We start from the raw sequence: 6,737 nt of genomic DNA, 5'->3' as shown, positions 1-6,737 counted from the left end.
TATGGCGTTCGACACCAAGCTCACACCATCTTTGGAAAAACTGGCAGTCGACATAATGCTATATTGCCAAATGATTGGTTCCCTGATGTACCTCACAGCTAGCAGGACCGATATAATGTTTTCAGTATGCTATTGTCCCAGGTTTCAAGCAAATCCTCGTGAGCCACACATGCTGGCAGTGAAGAATATATTCTGGTATTTGAAGTGAACCACCTCTCTCGGTCTTTGGTATCCCTCAAACTCAGGTTTCTTCGTTCAAGCCTACTCAGATGCAGACTTAGGAGGATGTGGTCTAGACCGAAAAAGCACCACAGGAGGCTGCCAATTCCTAGACGGGAAGTTGGTTAGCTGGAAATCGAAGAAACAAACATGTGTTTCTCTATCTACAGCCGAAGCAGAGTACATTGCAGCCGCCTCTTGCACATCACAAGTGATTTGGATCCAAAACCAACTCCGAGATTATGGACTCAATATGAAAAAGATCTCACTATATTGCGACTCGGAAAGTGCAATTAGGATCTGTCATAACCCAGTGCAACATTCCAAGACCAAGCATATAGCACTGAGGTATCACTTTATTAAGGATCATGTGGAAGATGGAAACGTCGAAATTCACTTTGTTCGAACCACTGATCAACTGGCCGAAATCTTCACCAAAGCCCTTCCTGAAGCGAGTTTCAATAAAATCCTACAAGGCCTAGGTATGATGGAATCGGAGTCAGTACCAACACACCTTCTAAAAACTTAAAGTTGGAAGCAAAATTAACCGAACGCTCGGTCTATTTCGGGCTCGGTTCACACGGGAACCGAAATGAACCGAACTCTCGGTCTATTTCGGGTTAGGTCCCACTGCACTTGTTTTCACTTATCTCAAAAAGGTGATGTCTTTGGTTGTATACTTTTGTACAATTGTTTTCTATAATTCCAAAAAACAAATTTAGGAACCGAAATGAACCGAGTGTTCGGTCCATTTCTGGTTCGGTTCAAAATTTATTTCTGTTTGGTTTGTTTTGTTTTTCTCTTTACAAAAATATCGAAATTCCAAAAATATGTTCTTTCTTTTGTCTCTACTTCTGTTTATGTTAACAGTTTCTGGAATATCGATGGGGTGGGTATCATTCTCACACTTTATACTAGCTAAGTGTCCCTAGAAGCATGCTGCTGCATGTTGTCCTAAGCCTCAACTGATTTTGAATAAAGCCTTATTGACTGGGTATATACAAACCTCGTCTTCCCAATTAGGCTGCTAAATTTATTCTAATCATGAGCTACCTTACTCTTTTCTCATATGAGTTAAGAGTTTTCTGCTTGTTCACTCTTTTTATAGCAGAGGTACTTTGGTTTCTTTTCAACACCTCAAACATTTTTCTCCATCGTATTTTGGTTCATAAATGTAACCCTTGAGACTCTCAGAAATAACCACTGAGGTTTATGGTTACACAATCTCTGTGTTTATGATCTTAGCTTTGTGTCACTACGTGCTAAGTGAACCCAAAATTCAATACCCACTATGAATTGACGGTGAAATATTAAATTTGCTCTAGCTTTCACTCATGAATTAACAGAACCACCTAAGTGGTTGTACCATGAAATCTCTATTTATTTCTTTTTGTGTGATGCTTATGAAATTGTTACACACCATAACATTTCTTCCCATACAATCCAGTTTTAAATTTTTTTTTGAGATTTCACACCAAACATTTCCAACAAGTCACTGAATATAGTCTAAAACTACTTGTTCAATAGACCACATCGGTCTCACAGGTACTTCGTTCGGTTTCGGTCTTATGTCAAGATCCGGAATTCTGAACTAAAGCGAAAGCCACCCTTCTAAGCCTCATCAAAAGATGCCTTTCAAAACTTCTTAACAAGTGCTTGATCGTAATTCAACGGGAAACCACACAGACACTTTAAAGTCTCTTTTGACTTTGAAGGAAGAGATTCGTGCCCGGGATCCACTGTTTCGTGTCTATATTGACATCATAAATTCCCACATAGATGTTGCTTTATTTCTTTATCTTTGAAACTCTACGCACGAAAATCTTTTTGATTTTCCAAAAGTCTGGTTAGGTTCTCTACAAGCTACTTTCCTTTATGTAGCTTCGGTTCTTAATGATATACTCAACAAGGGAATGTTGTGGTTTTTCTAAGTCTTTTATTTTATTTAATGATGACAACTCATTTAAAAGATAAGATGATGACTCAGCGGGAAGATTAAAGGTTTCCTAAATTCAAAAAGGGATTTGGTGCGAAGGCGTGCTAAACGAAAACGATTTTCTCTCTCATGCGTAATCATCGAGGTTGCCAACTGTCACATTTCAATCAAATCAGGAACCATTTTGCGTTTCAAGAGGATTTGGGGGAGAATTTTTCTCTCACCTCCATACCTGGTATAAAGGGTTAAACCCTAGTTGTTTTACCTCTTTACTGCAACCCAAATTTCTGAGAACAAACAAAGGCGATTTTTTCCCACTGTTCATCTTCTTCTTCGAAGCACTCAATAATGGTGGATTCCTCCTCTGTTCATGAAACATCCACCATTCTCCCAATCAGGCCTCAGCAAAGCTTGGTCATCGACCTCACCCCAATCTCCTATGATGCCTTCATGTATCCCATAGTGGAGTGTGTCAAATACTCTCCACTGGTTCTCGCACTCTCCAAGGTTGAAATTGTGCCTATGGAATGTCTATCCCATATTTTCTCCACAGCTCACTACGACAAATCCGTTGATCGCATCTTCTTCGACATCCTTGACACCAAAACCTCCATCTTAAAGCAGCGATTTTGCTGGCTTCTAGGATTTGAACCCGACGAATCGAGGGTTAACCCTGATTCGATCTCTGTGGGTCAATTATTCTCCATGTTTTACAACATGGGTTATACTGAAACCCTTTCTACTATCACGAAGTTCAAGAATTCATGCCTTCCTCCTCAATGGAACAACTTCTTTGCTATTTTGTTCAAAGGTTTATCTGAGAGGAGTGCAGGTTCTGATGGAGCCAGTCATTTGTTTATGACAATTCTTTATGGGTTGTACAATGGGATCAACCTCGACTATGGCTCGGTTCTCTGGCAGCAGTTGATTCAAAGCCTACGCTCTACTTCTCGACACACTGAAATCTCCTATGCCAGGTTCTTGACGCTCGTCACCAAATGGGCAATGGAAAAGTATCATGTCCCCACTGTGGCCACTTCTCCACTCTCCTCAATTGGCATGTTCCACACTACAAATATCATCGTCACTGATCCCTCCAAGTTCATCTTTGTTGGCTCAATTCCTGAGTCCGTGTATGCTTGTGTATCAGAGGAGAGCCACATCATCAAGACCTACAAGGAGTTTCTTCCTTCGGGTCCAAGAGAAATGACTGCAGAGATGCTTCAGTTCATCAACGACGCAGACAAACTTGCTACTAGGGGAAAGAAACCAGAGAAAGGGAAAGGAAAGAAAGTGGTCAAAGGGGAGAAAGGCCCTACTCCTAAGAAGAGAAAATCAACAAAGGCAGCCCAATCACCTCCACCGAAGAAGAAGAAAACACAGCCTAAAAGAAAACTTGTTCTTGCTTCTTCCTCAAGCGAATCAGAGGTTAAAGGTTTAGACTCAGAGGAGTCGGTTCGAGGCGACTCTCCTCCTCGATCGCCTTCACATGAGGTACCAGTCATAACCGAACTTGTATCCTCTCCACCTATCACTATCTCTATTTCCATTCCCCCCCATAACTTCCTCTACTTATATTCCACCCACTTCTATTCCTATACCACCTCCCATTTTCTCTGAAGCCACAAAAACAACAACCACTGGAGTTCGAACCAACGTATCTGATACGGGGGATCATACTTCAGCACCCGAACACACACCTACAACCGAACCCACTTCCACACCCGAACCTACTCCCACAACCACACCTCCAAAATCGCCTTTATCTCCCAATCACTTAGTCGAAACCGAGACATTTCTAGGAGGGGTAGATATGACCTTCGATTCAATTTACTACAGTCCCTACCAGGTTTAGAGCGATGATGATGACGATGCTCCTGTCACCAAAACGCACATCAAGGAACTTCACGAGAAGATTGATAATCTCGTCGCTTCTTCCTCCTCCTCTCAGTCCCATATCACAGAAGCTGCCATTCAGGGGATGGTCGATACTTTCACCAAGGCACACGAAGCCTCCATCAACTCTACCACTGTTGCTATAGATGCATCAACAAAGGCTTGTATTGCTGCGACCGAAAAAGTCGAAAAACTATTTCGATATGCTACTCTCTTTTTGGAGTCTTTGCAGGGGGCAGCCGAATCTAATGCAGCGAAGGTTAATTCGGTTGTTGAGAAGCTAGCTACTTCCTTTGAAACATAACAGCACCACTTCGCCAGTCTTCGTCAGACCCTAGAAGCAGACAACAAATCCTTCCAGACAACCGTTGAGTATCGCCTGACCAAGCTCCAAGAAGACCTTGCAACGGAAAATTCTGTGTTGGATGCGCTTGCACGCAAAACAACTGCGCTAAAAACCGAGAGTCTTCAACTTTCCCTATTCCCTCCATGGACTCTTGAGAAGCTTCTCAAAGAAGCTATCGAGTCGCCCAACATCCTCTGGCTTGAACTTGTGATCTCTTTGGACAGGGCTAATTCTGTTGACTTTCAATTCAACATGCCCTTGACCCGAAAGGCATTTATCTTTCATGCTTTTCCCTACTTAGCTGAAGTCCCTCATCCACACCCGAAGGTTGATAGGGAACTTATTGATTTCTATCTGAGGTTTGCTCAGCCTCAGTATCAGACGTGGAGTGCACATAAGATTGTCAATTTTCAGGTCCTCAAACCCTTTCGGGAGGGTAACTTCACGAACGTCAGATTCAAAGTCTTGAGGGGGTCAGATAAAGCCGAACATGCCATTTCTCTCGTTGATCTTCCTAACCTAAATCCTCACGATTGGATCATCCTGCATAACATCCTCCTCACCAATGAAACTGAATATGGGCCAATCATAGATCACTTCACGAGGATGTTGGTTTGTTATATCATGGAGGTTGCCAAGTTGGATCAGGAAATTGCCAATGTATTTAGAAAGAAGCCCACCATCTCCCCAGTCGGTTCTTCAAGTGATCTGAATAAAATGCAGATGGGGACGATTGATTCGAAGCGAAACTCGGTTATGTTCACCAGGAAAGAAGGCCAGAAATGTCTGTTTGCTTTGGCTGACAAACATCTTTACACCACTTCATGTCTGGAGCATGTTCTAGGGATCATCAATAGGTGTAAGCTTAATTCTGAAGATGATAAGAAATACTTCAATGACATGGTCCACTGGTATATTCATTTCCGACGAACTCTTCTTGCCCTCATTCCTTGCCTGGTCCCAACCACGAAGAAGGTTGTTGCAGCAGGATCCAGTAAGCCAAAGTAGAGTCTCGTCCCAATTGACACAAAGGGGGAGATTGTTGGGTCCATAATGTGTTGCGTCTTAAGCTCGGTCCTTAGCCCTGTTTTGTATCCGGATTGGGCCTGTCCATCCGTGATTTAATTATTAGGGTTTAGTATTTATAGATGCTTGCATGCATCTTTGTACGTAAGTTGTTTAGTCCATCATTCAAAACGATCATTGATTTTATCGATTGTAACCCTAAAAGCCTCTACAGTGGAAGTTCTTCATCGAGCTCTGCTGAGGCGTGAATCTATTGAATCATTCAGCTCATTATTGATTCATTTTGTTGTTTGTTATTTTGTTTGCATTATTCTGATTAACCTGTGTAAGATATAAACGATCAAAGAGTTCTTTCAACTCATCACAATGAATAACAGCAATCATAGCAACACAACCATTATAGTGAATACTTTAATAAAATGTTTACATTTTTTGAAATTTAGTTTGAATTACATCCAATAGTTTTGCATAGTAAAAAAAAACTTAAAAACTCTTAATGCTTCAGTTCCTCAAAAATCCAGGAAGTACCTGTCTACTGATTTCCTGAGAATACAAGCACTTTGAAAAATATCAACATAAAGTTGGTGAGTTCATAAGCAGTAATTTGTAATGAAAACTTGTTGATAAACGTAGCATTATCGATTTCGTATACAACCATGCATGTTCGTTTCTAAAAAACTATAGTGATATGCGAAAATACTACCTCATGTGACTAGCTAAAGCTAATCATGAAGCATAAGTATTTAATATGTAAAACCGTAGCATAAATGATTCGGTTTTGAAGACCCTGGCTCGGCCAGTATGCATAGTGTGTTTAATTCTATTTGGTATAAATAAAACTGCTGAATAAAGTCGGGTTGGTAAACTAAAGTTGATTTATACATAATGTGAGTCGTATAACCATGCCTGATATGACTAGTGACCTTTCCAACATTCTTCAGGCGTTGAGTGAAATGACATTTGTACATCTCAGGCGTGCCCGCCTAACTGTAGCTAGCAGTCCAGATGTGGGATTGTCAGTCCCGAATAGATCTATTCATAAATATTACGTTCTCCCTCCAGGAGACTCTGGTTATACAGTGGTAGGATTTATCCCTGTACACCAAAGGGTATAGTAGTGAAGTAGCGTCTCACAGTATCGTACAATCTAGTTTACATGTAGTGCAGTAGCGTTCTACCGTAGTGAAAATCTGTATGTATAATGTATATAGTGATAATTACAGTTATGAAAATCATGATGAAGTAGTGATGTAAACTGTAAACGTTTTCTGTTCCAATGCATATGTTTAATAGTGAAAGTTTCTATGCTTGATA

The sequence above is a fragment of the Lactuca serriola genome, chromosome 3, assembly GCF_051521515.1.
Source record: "Lactuca serriola cultivar US96UC23 chromosome 3, Lser_US96UC23_V15, whole genome shotgun sequence".
Classification (NCBI taxonomy): Eukaryota; Viridiplantae; Streptophyta; class Magnoliopsida; order Asterales; family Asteraceae; genus Lactuca; species Lactuca serriola.
Note: the sequence above shows the minus strand (reverse complement) of the source record.